This window comes from Labeo rohita, chromosome 19 (assembly GCF_022985175.1).
Source record: "Labeo rohita strain BAU-BD-2019 chromosome 19, IGBB_LRoh.1.0, whole genome shotgun sequence".
NCBI lineage: Eukaryota > Metazoa > Chordata > Actinopteri > Cypriniformes > Cyprinidae > Labeo > Labeo rohita.
Genome location: NC_066887.1, coordinates 32,005,410 through 32,023,908, shown reverse-complemented (window position 1 = coordinate 32,023,908; position 18,499 = coordinate 32,005,410). Strand labels below are relative to the sequence as shown.

Below are 18,499 nucleotides of genomic sequence, written 5' to 3'. Positions count from 1 at the left end.
CAATTAATTCCTCATGGATAAGATCACCTCCTATCCATTTATTTTTTTAGGTTTCCTGTTTTAATCAGAAATGCAACAGTTGCACAATATCATCAATTGACTTATTTACTTAATATCTCTATTTCTATTAAATTAAAACACTTTGATGATAAAGTAACTAATTATAGTCATTTAATATTATAGTTAAAAACCAGCAATGTAATTTTTAATTCAAAGTTAGTATAATTCAGTAAAAAATATATATATATTTATATTTTTTAGTAAAACAGTATTATGTACGTTTTATATCTGAGATATATATATATATATATATATCAGATATAAATAAAATGTAAATAATAAGTTTAAATATCCTATATATCATTTCTTTTTATTCTTAAATTTCTTTTTATTTATATTTTCATAATACCTAATTCAGTTTCTGTTTCTTTCTCAGTTTGTTTAAAAAAAAATATATATATATATATATATATATATATATATAAAACATTGTCATTAAAAACAAGCAACATTGTCATAATTGTAACACAAGTACTGGTGGAATCAATATCAGTATCTGTACTTTTATTAAATGTGCATATTTTTTGACTGAGGATAAAATAACTAATTATGGTAATTTTACATTATATCTAAAATTCAGCAGTGACATTTTTCAAAAGATTTTTCAAAATAAAAATAATTTAGTAAAAAAATTGTTTATTCTCATCAGTCTGTTACATTACAGAAGCACAACAGATTTTAAGTATTTTCATTTTGACTTTAAATAACCAGTGCATAAATAAGTTTCCAAGAGCTCAAGAGTTTGCTCCGGATGATTAGGTCAAAGCTGTTGACCTATAGCATGACGTGACACCATGTGACCTTTGTGGCCCAATCAGAGTGAAGTGTTTAGTGCTCAATCAGGGCTTCTAACCATATTCTTCTATTATTCAGAATAAATGCTGTATTATTAGCTGTTACTATAGTCTGCTGGACATAAACAAAGTCTGCTGATTAAATGTGTGATTGCACGCTCGCGGTGAACAGAAAGGTGTCCTTAGGAACATGTTTTCCACCCGGAGCCATTTGGCACCTCCTGCGTCTTGTCAGTGTCAAGAGGTGTGACCTCTGTTCTAAATATATCGCTAATAAGTGCGCAAGACGCCACTTTGAATATGAACTCTGAAGTGTAAACTTGCACATTGGCCTCAGGGTTTGAACTCAGTGCGGCTCTGGTGTCCTTTTTGCCTTTCATCTGCTTCAAACTGTGTGGAGAAACTGTATGTAAATGCCCAGTGTTGCCAAATCTCATGCATTTAGCTTGATTGTCACACCACCATACTAAATCTCACGCCAAATAACAAAACAAGAGATGCTTTTTTTTTTTCCATCGCATGACTGACATTTTACTGTATGTTCTTTATTTTGTAGATGTTATGAATAAAAAGTCATGCACACATATTTCCATTTTACAGTAAAACCTCAGAGACGCACATGTATGTGAGTCTAAAACAGTAAATGAGTGCAATAAATTTATGATTTTCAGTGAATATTTGTTGTTGAACATCAAATTTACATAAGAAAGTATGTTTTATAGTATCAGTAACTGTAATGGGATTTTCAGTCTTTCACATTACCAGGAACAATACATGAAAATAGCGTGTGCAAAATTGCGCTTTTGTTGTTCTTTATTATCTATAATTTGGTGATTTTAATCTGTTTTTTTTTTTTTAAATTATACAATTATAAATTTTATTTTTTTCATTAATATGACTTGCTGGTAGTAATATTAGGTAGTAAATAGAACTTTGTTTTTATGCAGTTTCATTTTAGATATATATATTTTTTTGCCACGCAATTCATAGAAAAATTTATATTTTGACACAATTATAATTAAAAAAATCTTCATATAAATAGATAATTATTAATTAAATTTAAAATATTTTAAAAGAATTAGTAATGTTGCTTGCTGGTACCACTATTATATCTCTTGGTATTTTTATTATTAATCCTAAATTATTTAATTATTTTTATTTATTAATTAATTTATTTATTTATGTAATGAATGACTTGCAGATATCCCTTAAGTAATATTGGGTAGTAAACAACACACAACTGCATTTAAAAACTATATCCAGTTTAGATTTTATATATAGATTTTTATATACACTTCATATACGCTTTAGAATTTAAAAAAAATCTAAATTTATTATAAATTATTATTTTTTTTTTTTTATATTTATATTTATATTTATATTATATATTTATATTTATATATATATATATATATATATATATATTTATTTCATTTTATATTTCATGTATTTCATTTTATACATTAAACCTTTTTGAAATGTTTAATATCTTTTTTTGAGAAAAAAAGTTTATATATATATATTATTTATATTTATATTATATTAACTAATTATTTTAACTAATAAAAGTAAATATTAATGTATAATAATGTATTTTTTTATTATTTAAAATGACTTAAAAAAAAAAAAAAAAAATATATATATATATATATATATATATATATATATATAATGTGACTTGTATGGCTTGCTGGTACCCCTTTTGTATTTTTGGTATTTTTATTTATTATAAATAATTTTAATTATTATATAAATGTATAATTATTTAATAATTAACCTTTTTTTAATTGAATACGACAAGCTTATATCCCTTAAGTAATATAAGGTACTAAACAACACACATAATTATATATATTAAACCTTTTTGCCCCACAAAAAGTTTTTTTTTATTATAAAATTATATAATTATAAATTATATATAATAAAAAACAACAACATGTAATTGAAAAGTCACTTAAAAATTAATCTTCTAAAATTAAAAATTAAATTTAAGAGTTTAAAAGTTTGTGTATCTAACAACCCCAAATAGGTCATAAGTTTCAAAATCTCACTCCGGTCAGGTGAAAACAGTTTGTATCCTTGAGATACCTGTTGTTAGTCATCATGTTTATATGTCAATGCATGTGTACCAAAAATTAATGAACAGCAAAATCAAATTTTGTAGTCATAGCCAAACTCCAGAATTATGTAAACGCGCTTCATTACACTGAGTGATGGCAGTAATATGACGGCGCTGCCGAGAGCTTTCAGAGGTCGCGACAGGTTTGGTGGCGTGTGTGTGTGTGATGGGCTCCTCTGGGTGTGATGCTGTGTGAGCTTCTAATCTTCAGCACTGCTAACATGGGCAGAAACTATGGTGAGCTCAGCCGTCCTGCTCGCTCACGGCCGCTCCGTGCCTCTGGGACGTGTGAAAATACATCTCCAGCGCTCTCCCACCACCGCCAATTTGCTGAAGCTATGCAACAGAGCTTATTGAACTTTGCATGCAATATATGATAACCAGCTCGCTGTGGGATTCAGAATTGGCTTCATTTCTTTGGTGCTTTTTTTCTGCTGATGACACTGGCTTGTTTCAGGATTGTTTGTTTGAAATGTGTCCTTTTCCTCCAGGGGCTAAAAGTGCTGATGAACGCTGTCGTACGGTGAGGTGCCGGCCTGACGGGATGATGGGACGGAGGAATAAGGTGAGAGCTGTGTGGTGTTCTCATCTCTTCAGATCTCAGCTCAAAGGCTGTATGGTAATTAATGTGGACATGTGCTGTGTTTTTGACTCATTAGGCTGCTATGGAAAACGAGTGCTTTTATGTCTTTCTGGCATCTGTTGATTTCTGTGCAGTTCACCTGATCTATAGAGACACTAATTGTGTATTTATTTTTTAAAGAAATAAATCAAAGGTCTTCTGAAAAAACTGTGTAAACAAATATTCTCTCAAATATCAAACTGAAAGAGCATATAAATCACTTACTTAGCATAAAAATACTTACATTGTTGTAGGAAAAATATTGTTAAATTGTTGTCTGTTGAATTGAATTTTCTTCTAAGGTTTTATTGTTATCATGATATGATCAAACAGTGTAAACAAAATGTTAATTTGTTTACTCAAGAATACATTATTTCATTTCTGTAAGACTTCATAGACTATAAGCCTTATTTTATTGGAATGTTCTGCTTTAATTAAATTAGGCTATGATTAGATCATTTTTTTTTATTGATGTTTTATTGTTATGGTTATTTTAACTCCATGAAAATAGCCATTGCTGCTCATATGGAGTGAAATAATTTTTTATTTATTTTATTTTATTTTATTTTATTAATGCCATTTTTCTAAATTCACTTTTGATCTATGCATGAAACACAAAAATTATGTTATGATTTTCTTAATTTCTACAACTCTTCACCATGAAGAGTTCATTCTTCATCTTCATCACACAAATAGCCATTGCTGTTGATATGGAGTGAAATAATTTTTATTTTATTTTATTTTATTTTATTATTAATGCCCATTCACTTTTGATCTATGCATGAAACACAAAATTGTTATGTTATGATTATTTTAATTTCTTCATCGCTCACCATGAAAATAGCCATTGCTGCTGATATGAAGTGAAATTACATTATTTTATTTTATTTTATTTTATTTTATTTTATTTTTTTATTTTATTTTTCAATACCTTTTTCCAAATTCACTTTTAATCTGTGCATGATACTCAAAAATTATGTTATGTTATGATTATTTTAATTTCTACATCTTTTGAGCTCGCCATGAAAATAGCCATTGCTGCTGATATGGAGTGAAATTATTTTATTTTATTTTATTTTATTTTATTTTATTATTTTTAATTTAATTTAATTTAATTTAATTTTATTATTAATGCCATTTTCTAAATTCACTTTTAATCTATGCAAGAAACAAAAAAAAAATTATGTTATGATTATTTTAATTTCTATGACTCTTCACCATGAAGAGTTTATTCTGCGCTCAGCAGTAAAATAGACAGATATGGAGTGAAATAATTGTTTTATTTTATTTTATTTTACTTTACTTTACTTTACTTTCAGTGCCCTTTTCCAAGTTTTTTCCACAATTTTATTTATGCATAAAACACAAAAATAACTTTAATTTAAAAAAAAAAATCATTTTTGTTTTGTCTTGTTAGCTTTTTTTCTTACTGCATTGGCAGTTTTTTTTTTATTGCTTAGGCATAAGCCTCACAGAATGTTACTAGACATATGCTCAAAGAAAGTAGTGAACATTTAATTTAAAGTGGATCAAACAAGTCCTAAAACAAGAACGGGTATTGTTATAGTTTTAGGAAAACTTTGATGAAAGGTTTTGATCTACTTCAAATGTTGACTACTGTATATATTCTAATGATATATTCTGTGAAAACAAGTTTCAATATTTTACTTAAGTTTAGCTTAAGTAAACGTTTTAGATTTTAAGTCTGTCTGTTATTTTTATTGCGAAAAAAAAAAAAAAAAAAAAAAAAAAAGAAAATGATTTTCATGAGCACAGGGACATTGAACACCTACAACCTGGTTTCAGCCTCGACCGCGGATCAGCTGCAGTCTTTTGGTGATCCCATAATGCATATTGTCCACAAAGCTAGTAAGCATTTTCCAGAAATTGCCACTAAGTATTTTCTTTTCTGCCCAATTCATAGTAACTGGTTCATTATTTCAGTTTCATCACACAAATAGCGTTACAAAAACAGAACGAAATGCAGTTGGAATAACCGAAATTGACCAGAACAAGCTACAAATTAGACTAGAATTTATACTGACTGCCCAAACCCTATCTCTGAGAGTCTAGTTAAGACTTTGTCTTTCACTGGTCAATACCAGAGCCATCGCTTTCCACAGTTAATGACCTTTCCTTAGGCAACACCTTCACCGAGAGCAGCAGTGACCTCTGCTCACGTCCCCCGAGGTCAATGCCAGACCTGTGACCTCTCAAAGTCAAAGGTCTCGGCCAATTGCAGTCGACATCCAAACAGACGGAAAACTGCGATGGCCTACAGATAAACTCCCTGTTCAGCTCATTATTTCCTGATCAAACCTGCGCTTTGCCTCTTCCAAAACACGGTTGTTTTCTTACAAACATGAGCAACAGCATTACAGTTCCTGTGAATATTCTGTCAATGTGTGTGCGTTTGTTTGTGTTTGCATCTCTGCCGGCCCACGTGTGAGAGGAAGGTGGAGGTGAAAATCAGGATTAGAGGAGGCTGAAACGTAAGGAAGATGGACTGTGAGGCTGAGCGATTCACCAGCCGACAATCTCAGCCTCACACGTCGGTTGACTGGAGCTCAACGGCGGCTTAAGAGGACATCTCCGCTTGGCTACACAGACGTCGACTCTTAAAAGGCTGCGAGGAGAGAGCAGACAAGCTAAAAATAATGGATACTTTCAGAGGAAAACAGCCAATTGCCTCCCTTGTTTTTTACTGAAGCCATCTAGCTGCTGCTGAGTTGTTGTAGCAGGTCTTTAAGTTGTCTCTGTGTCTTTGGAAGCATCTGATGTGTTTACAGTGCTTTCAAGATATGCGTTTTAGCAGCGTAACAAACCCGTGGCCTTGCTAGCGATACAGAGCTGCACAAACATGCCAGTGACTGCACAGGTCTGAAATGAAGAAAAGCTGGAAATAAATATCACAAATCATCACCATAGATAGAAACTTAGTCGGGGGGTCAGACTTAAATGTTGTCATGATCCTAGGGAGTTCTGAATGGTTGCTAGGGAGTTGCTAGGTGGTTGCTAAGGAGTTTAAGGTGGTCACTAGGGAGTTGTTGAAAGGTGTTCTGGTTGGTTTGTAAGGCATTGCGAGGTGGTTGCTAGTTGCTAAGGTGATTGCTAGGGAGTTGCTAAGGTGGTTGCTAGGGGGTTGCTAAGGTGGTTGCTGAGTAGTTCAAGGTGGTCACTAGAGAATTGTTAAGGTGTTCTGGGTGGTTTGGAAGGCATTGCAGTGTGGTTGCTAGGATGTTATTGGTGGTTGTTAGGATGTCATTGGTGGTTGTTAGGGTGTTGCTAGGTGGTTGCTAAGGAGTTTAAAAAGAGTTTGTGGTTTCTAGGGAGCTGTTAAGTTGCTTTGGGTTGTTTGTAAAGCATTGAAATGTGGTATTCTCGGGGAGGGCCAAGGCATTGCTAGGTGGTTGTTAGGGTGTTGTTAAGATATTCCAGAAGGTTGCTAGGTGGTTGCAATGGTGCACTGGGTGGTTTGTAGAATGTTGTGTGTTCTCTTGTAGATGTGTTCTGGCTGATTGCTAAGCTATTGCTCGCTGATTTTTAGGGTATTATATGTGGTTGCTAGGGTGTTGCTAGGTGGTTGCTTAGTTTTAGGTATTTGCTAGGGAGTTGTTAAGGTGTTCTCGGAGGTTGCTAGGTGGTTGCTGTGGAACACTGGGTGGTTTGTAGGACGTTGCATGTGTGTTCTTCTAAATGTGTTCTGGGTGGTTACAAACCATTGCTCGTTGGTTGTTAGGGTGTTATGGGTGGTTGCTAGGGTGTTGCTAGGTGGTTGCTGTAGAGTTCTGGGTGGTTGCTAGGGAGCTGTTAAGATGTTCTAGGAAGTTGCTAAGTGGCTTCTACAGTATGGTGTACTGGGTGGTTTGTAGGATGTTGCATGTGTGTTCTTCTAAATGTGTTCTGGGTGATTGCCTAGCCATTGCTCGTTGATTGTTAGGGTGTTATGGGTGGTTGCTAGGGTGTTGCTAAGTGGTTGTGTAGAGTTTAAGGTATTTGCTAAGGAGTTGTTAAGGTGTATTCTGAGGTTGTTATGGTGCAATTGAGGACTTGTAGGACATTGCATGTGTTTTTCTGAATGTGTTCTGGGTGATTGGTAGACAATACCAGGCTGTGTCTAGGTGGTTGCTAGGGAGCTAAGATGTTGTAGGAAGTTGGTAGGGAGGTGCTATGAGGTGCTGGGCGGTTTGTAATACGTTGCATGTGTGTTCTTCTAAATGTGTTCTGGGTGATTGCTAAGCCATTGCTTGTTGGTTGTTCGGCTGTTATGGGTGGTTGCTAGGGTGTTGCTATTTTAGGTGTTTGCTAGGAAGTTGTTAAGATGTTCTAGGAAGTTGCTAGTTGGTTCCTATAGTGCACTGGGTGGTTTTTGGGACATTGCAAGGTGGTTGCTAAAGCTTACTGGTGAGTTCTGGGTTGTTGCTAGGTGGTCTCTCAGAGTTCCGAGCGGTTGCTAGAGAGTTGCTATGTTGTTTTTTTTTTTTTTGGTTTGTGGGGCATTGCAAAGTGGTTACTAATGTTCTGGGTGGATTTATGATTTAATGATGAAATCAAGGTCCTGCACCCTCAAATTGCTCTGATGTTCTAGTCTTTAGATATGCTTGGTCCCTCCTTTTTTTCAAGTGTGTGATCACTTAATGAAGTAACCAAGGAGTCATTTACATCCGTTGTTTTGTAGGAAAATTGTCTGCCGTTTAAATATTTCTGGAACCTCTAATGCTTCCAGCACACAGGTGAATGCTTTATATGTTATCCAACTGAAATGTTTGTCACACTTGAGGAATTGTTTCTCACAATGCGTTTCTGTGTCCTGCAGCATTACCGTGAAGGTTTGAATGTAGCCTGGACAATGAAGACGCCTCGTTCCCGGAGAAGACAAAAGGTCACACGCACACTTTTCCCCAGCGTGCGTATGGAAAAAAAATCTGTGACACAGATGGCGATGCCAAATCCATCGCAGGTGTCCTGCACGCGGAGGCCGAACAAAGACATTCCCTGCTCTGGGAATACGGCTTTGTGTTGTGTTGTGCTGAAATGTCTGCATCAAGCCAACACAATCAATAGCACAGAACAATGTCACGCATTAACCCTGACAATTTACCTCCTTAAGACCTCGACGGCGCTCACCTGCGTGACAATTAAACGCTTAACAAACGCTCCCCCGATTCTTTTCGCCTGTGAAAAAATCCTGATTGTGGCACCTTTAAGTCCTTTTCACAGCCGAGGGGAAGCGTCTCGAGCAACATGAATGCCCTTTTAACGATTTCCTGCTTCATTCAGGCCCTATTCAGCAGCACGAGTGTATGTGGAGTTCATTTCCCTGCTGTTTCAGCCTTACGCGCGCTCGAGAGCTCTCCAGCCTAAATGACCCTGAAGTAGTCATTCATCGTCTCAATAGCCTGGCCGCGGCACCTCAAGAAACTCACCGCGTGCTTAACCGACAATAAAACCTGCTGCTTTTTTCCCCCCTCTCTTTTCGTCCTTGAAAGGGAAGAGCGCTATCTTCGATCAACAATTGGGCAATTAATCACAGCGGCTCGGGATACGGACTTCCCTGGCACAAGGAAAAGGCCAAATGTGAATTAAAAGCCTGACTGTTTATGAGGGCGAAGTCCAGCGGCTACGATAATGCGTTTTCTTTTAACAGGGAAGGATTTATTATTCCCAAAATCTCGAAAAAGCGGCGGGAGGGTCGGAGTGGGTGTGGGGCTTCGGGCGGAAGCTATTCTCATCATTTGGAGAAAGGGTTTCTCTCTGTCTCTCTGGGTTTTTTTTGGAATCTAGATTTAATTTAGTTGCCGATGTCGCTATCAGTGGCGAACAAGCTGGCAGCGCCAGCGGTCTGACGGTCCCTGATAAGCGCAGTGCTCCCAGCTAAGCCTGATTAGTGTTGGCCCCTAAAAGGCTTTGTTATGAGAGGCAAATAGACTGTGGAACAGCAGCCTGGGACCTCACTGATATCAACAATCACAGAGCGAACCCTAACCCCCACCCCTCTGGCTTTCCAGAGCACTAGTCTGAGGAATACCATCTGTGCGTGAGAGACGGAAGAAAGAGTGAGAGATTTTTGTCTTCTGTATCACGGGCTCTCAAATGGTTTGGCTTCAGGACAGGAGATTTTTTTTATTTTGTTTTTGGACATCAAGTGGCGGCCAGAGACTGTATCAAAATTGCTTATCGTTCTAAATGAAAAAGTCTTAATAAAAGGCTTTTGAATATTGTGTACTTTCGTAGGTTTGTTTATAGTTTTTGAGAATGAAGCATACATGCAACCTGTGCATGTTGGGTGAAAGGTGAAGTTGCACAAAAATGTATTTTTGTTTTTCTTTTATAATCTTCACATGGAAGATTTTTTTGACTGCTATGTAGGACATGAAGTGGCAGCCCAAGACATTATTACAACTGCTATGAAAAATACTTAAATGCATGAATTGGTTATTATTGGCTTTTTTATATTAGTTGCATACTTTTGTAGGTTTGTTCATAGCTTTTGAGAATCAAACATGCATTTAACCTGGGCATGTTGGTTGGAAGGTGAAGTTTTTATTTCTTCTGTAATCTTCACAAGATTTTATCCTTCTATATAGGACATCAAGTCAGATTCAGATTTAATTATTCTACATTTAAAAATGCATTCATTGGTTTATTATTGTTTGTTTTGTTTTGTATTTGTTTTTTTTATATTAGTTGTCTACTTTTGTAGGTTTGTTTATAGTTTATAGAATGATGCTTGCATGCAACCTGTGCATGTTGATTGGAAGGTAAAGTTGCACCAAAATACATTTTTTATTTATTCTATAATCTTCACATAGAATATTTTAGCCTTCTATATAGGACGTCAAGTCACGGTCCAGTAACATTTCAGATTTACTTATCATTCTAAATTAAAGAATCTTAATAAAAAGCATTCAAATTGGCTTTTTTATTTTAGCTGTGTACTTTTGTATTTATGTTCAAAAGTAATAGCTATTAAGAATCAAGCATGCATGCAACCTGTGCATATATTGGCTGAAAGTTGAAGTTGCACCAAAATGCAGTTTTATTGTATAATCTTCATATAGAAGATATTTATATTCTATATTTGACATCAAGTGGCAGACCAAGACAGTATCGGAATTGCTTATCTTTATAAATAAAAAAAAAAAAATCTTAAATCGATTGGTTTATTACTGGCTTTTTATTTCATGTGTGTACTTTTGTAGGTTTGTTCATAGCTTTTGAGAATCAAGCATGCATGCAACCTGTGCATGTTGGTTTGATGGTGAAGTTGCACCAAAATGTGTTTATTTTGTTAAAATTTCATTTGTAATCTTCACATAGAAGATTTTAGACTTCTATATAGGACGTCAAATCACGGTCCAAGTCCGTTTCAGATTTGCTTATCATTCTAAATAAAAAAATAAAATGCATTGATTGGTTTATTATTGGCTTTTTATATTAGTTGTATACTTCTGTAGGTTTCTTGGTAGTTTTTGAGAATGAAGCATGTATGCAACCTGTGCATGTTTGTTGTAAGGTGAAGTCGCACAAAAATGTATATTTTATTCCTTCTATAATCTTCACATAGACGACTTCTGACTTCAAAATGGGACGTAAAGTGGCGGCCCAAGACATTATCAAAATTGCTATGAAAAAGTGCGGTTTTATTTTCTGCTCCCTTTATAAACTTTACATTCATTTTGCTATTCTCTATGCATGCTTGTATGATTAATTGCATGTTGTTTGCACTGAGCATCTAGACCTGCAACCCACTAGGTAACAACCACTGTTTGACATGCATGCATGCAAAAAAAAAAGCATGCATTTCATCCAGTGCAGTGATTTTTGGCATTTACAAATGCGTTTGCTTCAGGACAAAAGCAAACTGAACAAAACAAAGAAACAACACCTTCCTGTCCTGAGGAAAACCTTCCATCGGTCGCTTGTAAAGTGCAAAACAAAACCAAACGGATCCGCAGACAGGAGCGGTGCGAATGACTGCGGGCTGTAATGTATTCCTGCACGCTGGCAGCAGAGAGCCTCTTTACACACTCTACAGGTTTTCTTTGTTCCCGCAGACAGAGATGAATCCCTCCCTCTCCCGGACCCTCGCCCCCCCCGAACTCCAGGCCCGCTGCGGGGACGCCTTTGTTCACTCTCCTCCATTATGTGAGCCATTACCACGGCGCTCCGTATTTAAATGCGCATATTGATGACCTTAAATAAAGAAAATATTAATGAAAGTATAACAAAGACAGAGTGAAAGAAGTTGTGAATGAAGGGAGAGAGGTGAAAAAGTTATTCTGGATATTCTTCAGAGCCGCTCACAAAAGGAAAAAGGGAAAATGAGCTGTTTGGAATATTTTAAATTTAATAAGGCCATGAGGTTTTACAGGGGAAATATGTATTATTGAATCTACATAAACAAATATGAATGGATAAGTAAAGGCTGAAAGTTTAGTCTGAAAAACGGCCAATTTGTGGATTCACATCTTGATATTTTGTCTGTGTTTTATTTTAATTTTCAGGCTTAGGGGTTATTATTGTTTTCTTCCCTCTTAGGAATATTCCAGAATCAATGCAGCTTGTTTATGTACACAGTTAATCATTTCGATTCGTCGCTCAAAGATTGTGTTGACGGTCATGCACTTATAATGGACTTTTATGGGACAAGGCATTACACAATGGTGAAAAGAAGAAATGTGCAACTTGTATGGATTTCGCTATACAAAATAGTATTATTTGAGCTGTAAAGTGTTTAAATCATCCTGAACATGTAATATTTTCAGTATCCTTCATGCCTTGTCCTGTAGACTCCTATTATAAGTGCGTCATGATAAATAAGATTTTGTTTTCAAAGACATTTTGCGTGGTAATAAAAGTTAAGTTCAACTTATACTGAACTTGTGACTTTCCTTTAATTAGGAATCATGTGCAAATGTGATTTTATTATGCAGTTTAGTGACTGTCCTATCTTTCTCTCTGTTTGTTGATGTTTTTTAGGGGGAAAATAGTGATGCGCAGTCAAAACCAAAGATGTGATTCCCTCTAGACCTTGTGCTCATGTTGTCCCAGGTGAGAAGCGCACAGAAACACACACAAATCTGTCATGTTTTCCATAATTTTATTCTTTCTCACTGTTTTGATGAGATGCTTATACAGTTTATACTGTATACTACTTACTAATTTTAAAAATATACTGTGTGAAGCAGTAGTACTGTATGCTTCATGTTGTCACATGATATCATGTTGCATGTTTAATTCAGTAACTGGCATCCAATTATCCATGTTAGACCTTGTTTACATACAATATACATAATGCAAATTAAAAGTGTGCTATCTTTGTACTTTCTAAACTAGAGTTGCTCATTTTTACTCATGGAAAGCAGCAACACAAAAAAATGTTTGGTTAGTTGTATCAGGTGCATTTGATTGCGTTGGAACCAGTGTCATTTAGTAAAACTAAAACTGTAATCATTTATCATCTATGTTATCGTAATTGTTTTCATTAATTAAAATAAAGCTGAAATAAAAAATAAATATTAAATGAAAACCCCAAACTTACTTTTATTTCTAATTTTAGTATTTAATTTAATAAAAGCAAAACTGAAAACAATTAAAGCTAAATGAACATATTGAAAAAAAAAAAAAAAAAAAACTTAAAACATGTAACACAGTTACTTAAAATGAAAACTGTATAAAATATATGAAATGTAAAATATAAAAATAAAAAATTCAAAACAATAATAAATGTTGATATAGTGTATAATGCTAAAATAGTTACATTTACAGACAAATAATTTACAGTGTGGCTGTAACAAAAAAAGTTTGGTTAGTTGTTACAGGTATATTTAATTAAAGTTAAAATGAAAACTGTATAAAATATAAAAATTATATAAAGTTAATTCAAAACATTAATAAATATTGCTATAGTATATAAATAATGCTAATGCTAGTTACATACAGTAAATTCTTGTGAAAGTAATGCATCTAGTAGCCAGTAATTTACTGTAAATTTACAAATTTACAAATCAAATTTACAGTTTGGCTGTAATTTTCCTAATAAATCAAAAAACGTTGGGTTGGTTTTTTCAGGTACATTTAATTAAAGTTAGAACCACATTTAAATATATAAAATGTAAAATATTAAAATAAAATAAATTCTATAAATTTAATTCAAAACATTAGTAAATATTGCTATACTATATAAATAATACTAAAATAGTTACATATGGTAACTTCCTGTGAAAGTAATGCAACTAGTAGCCAATTTATGGTCAAATAATTTACTGTAATTTTGCAAATAAACAAAAATAAACAAAAAAGTTTGGTTTGATGTTTCAGGTGCATTTAATTACAGTTATAACCAGTTTTGTTAGGTAAAATTAAAAGTGTAGTCATTTATCATAATTTAATTAATTTCATTAATTAAAATAAAGCTGAAATAAAAAATGTTACATGAAAAACCCAGACTTTTATTTCTAACTTTAGTTTGTTTTTAAGTTCTTAAGTTACTAAAAGCAAAACTGAAATAAAAAATTAAAGCTAGTTCAATATATTGAATAAAAAAACTAATAAAATGACAAAAGCACATAAAACAGTTAGTTAAATTAAAATGAAAACCATATATATAAAATGTATAAAAATAAAAAAATATATGTAAAGCTCATTCAAAATGTTAATAAATACTGCTATAGTATATAAATAATGCTAAAATAGTTACATTTACGGTCAAATAATTTACAGTGTGGCTGTAATTTTCCTAATAAACAAAACAGAAGTTTGATTAGTTGTTTCAGATGCTTTTAATGAAAGTTTAATGAACCAGTTTTAAGTCAAATTACATGTAATCATTTATTATAATTTATGTTATCGTAATTGGTTTCATTAATTAAAATATAGCTGAAATAAAAAAAAACAATATTAGATGAAAAACCCAAACCCAAAAAAAAGACAAAAACACAACACAATTACTCAAAACTAAAATATTCATAAATAATATTCATAATTCATAATACTATAGAAATAATACTAAAATAGCACTGAACAAAACTCTGCAGGAAAACTGAAACTGTTATTGTTTACCATAATGTATGTTATCATAATTGTTTTTATTAATTAAAATAAAGCTGAAATAAATTATAAATATTAGATGAAAACCCCAATGACAAAAGCACATAAGTGCATACAATTATTATATCTAAAATTAATTAGAAAAAAAAAAACAAGTTTATTGGAGTTAATTGGGACGTTATACAAGAAGATAGTATTTCAGTCTTTCTGCATGTATAATTCAGTGTGTTACTGACCATTTCTTAGAAACAGTTTCACTTATAAATTGCTAGTTAATTTGACAAATAATTGCAAAGGAAATTCTACCAGTTTTGTTCAGGGCATGAATTGGATTAACCCTGTTCTGACCTTTCTTTCACCCCTACATTGATGCATTTGACACATTTGTATCAAAAGCCATTTTTTATTGCATTCCAGTGTTTTATCACTACATGCGTCCTCTGGGGAACGAAGCCATGATCTTGGGTTTGCTAGCGGCGTGCTCTACAAGTTGAGCTACAGAAACACATGTTACATAAACTCCACTGTTTGATTTGATAGGCTCATAGGCCTCGACAGCAATGAGTATTTTTGTGGCGAGAGCCAATTAGGAAAGCGGTACAGTGCAGAAGTGTCACACTTTTTGGAAGCGTCTCCAGTGTGTTTACAATCTGCTTCTGACACACATTAATTCCCAGGTGTGGATCTGCCCCCCTCCCCTAGTGCACGTCTAACCCAAAACCCAGACCTCCGCAGGGGCCTTGGGATCCAGGCTCCCGCTGGGATGCAGACACAGATGCCGGCAGTGGTTTATTCCCAAGTAAGGCTCATCGCAGAACACTCTCCAGCCATAACACACAAACGCACGCGCACACACTCAGGGGAATTTACCTCATCTTAAGAGCATCACAAAGCATTATGGGTGGAAGTACTAGATCATGGTCCACTGGATGTGCTTTCACTCCATTTGTAGATGTGAACACTTGCGGTGGCGTGGTCGATTGCACATTTGACCAACAAAAGATTCCCAGCAGCTTATTTAAAGGTTATGATTATGTTCATAAAAGGTGTTAAAACTCCATTAGTGGTTGTTTTTAATTTTTTAAATTTATTTATTTATTTTAAATAGTTCAACAAAATAAAAAATAAAAAAAATAGCTGAAATAACTTGAAGGGAATTTTTAATGTTTTATTTCAATTAATTTTTTTTATGTTTGTTTAGTTTGGATTTAGTTTTGATTTGCTTTAGCAAAAATAAGTTTATATATATATATATATATATATATATATATATAAAATTTATTTAGTTTTCAGTTAATGTTTATTTTATATTTATTTAATATAATGTAAATGTTTTTTATGGTTTTAGTTTTAGTTAACAATAATAACCCTGCAGCCAGTTTTGAAAGTGTTTTTTTGTTTTTTTTGAATGTCAGTTTTATTTTTAGTTCCTTAATGGTACATACATTTTTATAATTTAATATATTTAATAATATATATTTGTTTATTTTTATTTATTTTGAAAATAAGGCTATTTAGTTTAGATTTGCTTTTATTATAGTTTATCTAATTTTATAGAATGCATGAACTGATTATATTTATATCTTCAGTGCAAGTTTTTTTTATAAAAGCATTTGTTAAGTGCATATATGTTGATTTATTTTTTTTTTTATTTATTCAGCATTTATAGTGTTTATTTATATTTATTTCCTTTTTAAAATGTCAATTTTTATTTTAGTTAATGTTTACTGTTCATTTTCATCTTTGTGATTTGTTCTTATAAATTATACTAACCTTGTTCACACCTCACAAGGACAATTTAGATGATTTTATATCTCGAATATGAAACATTTTACAGCAGAATATTGAAGAATTTATGTGCTATTATAAAAAGTTCTGCATTAATGATGTATTTTTATAGGCTGAAACCTGCTTCCATCATCCTGATGTCAATGTTTTTTTTTTGTTTTTTTTTTTTGTTTTTTGTTTTTTTTTGTTAGAAATAAGGTCTGTGTTTTATTGAAATGCGTTTCCGCCACTGAATAATAAAAACAAAAAGGTAACTGCAACTTTTATCTCAGTTTACGTGTTACAAAGTCAGAATTTTGAGACATAAATCACAATTCTGAGTCAAAAATGTGAGATATAAACTCTCAATTCTGACATTTTTCTCAGAATTGTGAGTTTAAATATCGAGAAATTGTGACTTTTAACTTAAGTGAGAACTGTGAGATACGTTTTTCCCCCTCAAAATTATTATTTTTTATTTTTTTTATATTATCTTTATAACTTGCAATTGCAAAGTTCATATTTCACAATTCTGAGTAAAAAGTCAGAATATATAAGATATAAGATATAACTCGCATATGCAAGAAAAAGTCAGAACTGAGAGAAAAAAGTCAGAATTATAAGAGATATAAACCTGCAATTGCAAGATAAAAGTCAGAATTACAAGATGAAAACAGGCATTAGCAAGAAAAAAAGTCAGAATTGCGAGATGAAAACGTGCAATTGCAAGAAAAATGTCTGAATTATGAGATGACAACACGCATTAGTGTAAAAAAGGCAGAATTGTGAGATACAAACATGCATTTGCAAGAGATGAAAACTTGCAAATGCGTGTTTGTATCTCGCAATTCTAACTTTATAACATGCAGTTGTGAGTTATTAACTGAGAACTGTGAGATATAAACTCGCAATTCTGAGAACGTCCGGACTTTATTGGACTTTATTTTGGACTTTATAACTTGCAATTGCAAGTTTATATCTCATAGTTCTGAGAAAAAAAGTTTTTTTTTTTTTTTTTTTTTTTTTTTGCAAATGTGAATTTATATCTCACAATTGCAAAAAAAAAAAAAAAAAAAAAGTCAGAATTGCGAGATGCAATAACGCATTTGCAAGGAAAAATTCAGAATTGTGCATTTTCATCTCCACGAGTTTATATCGCAATTGGCAGTTTATATGACAATTCTGAAAAAAAGTGTCAGAATTGCGAGTTCGTATTTCACGATTCTGTGTGAAAAATAAAAAGTCAGAATTGTTTTTTACAAGCTTTTACTTGTCTTGATTAATGCAGTTGCTAACAAGTGTCTGAATGGGGCTACAGAGTTTTTTGGGACAGTGAACAACTAAACTCATCTACTCACTAGTTGCTTTCATAGCCTTATTGTGTTTATCATCAAGCTCTTACAAACTATTCAGTCTCAGACTTTCAGGGAAAACGATGTTAAATAAAGGCTGAAAGACTTAGAAGTTTAACAGTGGTGATTAAGTCGTGTGACTGTGGCATAGTTTGTTTATAGCCTACATTTAGCTTTTTAGTTCTGGTGATTATATTTACACTTAAATTCATAGAAGTTCTGTTTTTGTGTGAAGATTATGATTATGGAAAAAACGTTTAAGCATTAAAGTTTTATTGGTGACAGCTTATTTTCTGCAGTAATCCAAAAGCCAGTAGAAAAATCTTATTGGGTTTCTGTCAAGGGAGCCAAGGTGATGTGAACTTACTACAAAAATACGTCATGACTGCAGTGCTCTGTTGCTTTAAACTCCTGCCTGTAAGTACTTTGTGGTGCATTCACAGAGACAGATGAAATCACTGGAGGTTGCTGGAAGTTCCTGTACCGCTGGTTTCTTGGAGGAGCTCCTGCTCGATTGCAGTACCGTACTATATCAGGAGACGGATCGTGTGAGGTTCTCCATCTGGATTCACGTTTTTACTCTTTGCATTTGCATAAAGTTAAGCTCAACTTTGTCGCATTGCTGCAATAACAGTTATTTAACTCTCATTAACCTTGTAAGGCTTGACATAAAATAGTAGTCAGAAAAATCGAGTTATTTGACATGAAACTTTTTTTTTTAAAATCCATATGC

At 33.1% G+C, this 18,499-nt stretch overlaps 1 protein-coding gene across 2 annotated transcripts in view; it reads left to right on the top strand.

Annotated features, from left to right (window-relative positions):
- The window catches only part of slc39a4 (solute carrier family 39 member 4), a 111,803-nt gene that overhangs the window by 26,617 nt on the left and 66,687 nt on the right, over positions 1-18,499 (top strand). The window contains exons 4-8 of one of the 2 annotated variants that reach the window (XM_051137040.1): positions 3,465-3,538; positions 11,653-11,743; positions 12,578-12,649; positions 15,325-15,446; positions 18,210-18,364. The exons of the other annotated variant lie outside the window; for it this stretch is intronic. The gene's annotated coding sequence lies outside the window, so the exon portion shown is untranslated. The remainder of the gene's footprint in view (positions 1-3,464; positions 3,539-11,652; positions 11,744-12,577; positions 12,650-15,324; positions 15,447-18,209; positions 18,365-18,499) is intronic. 2 annotated transcript variants of the gene reach the window in all.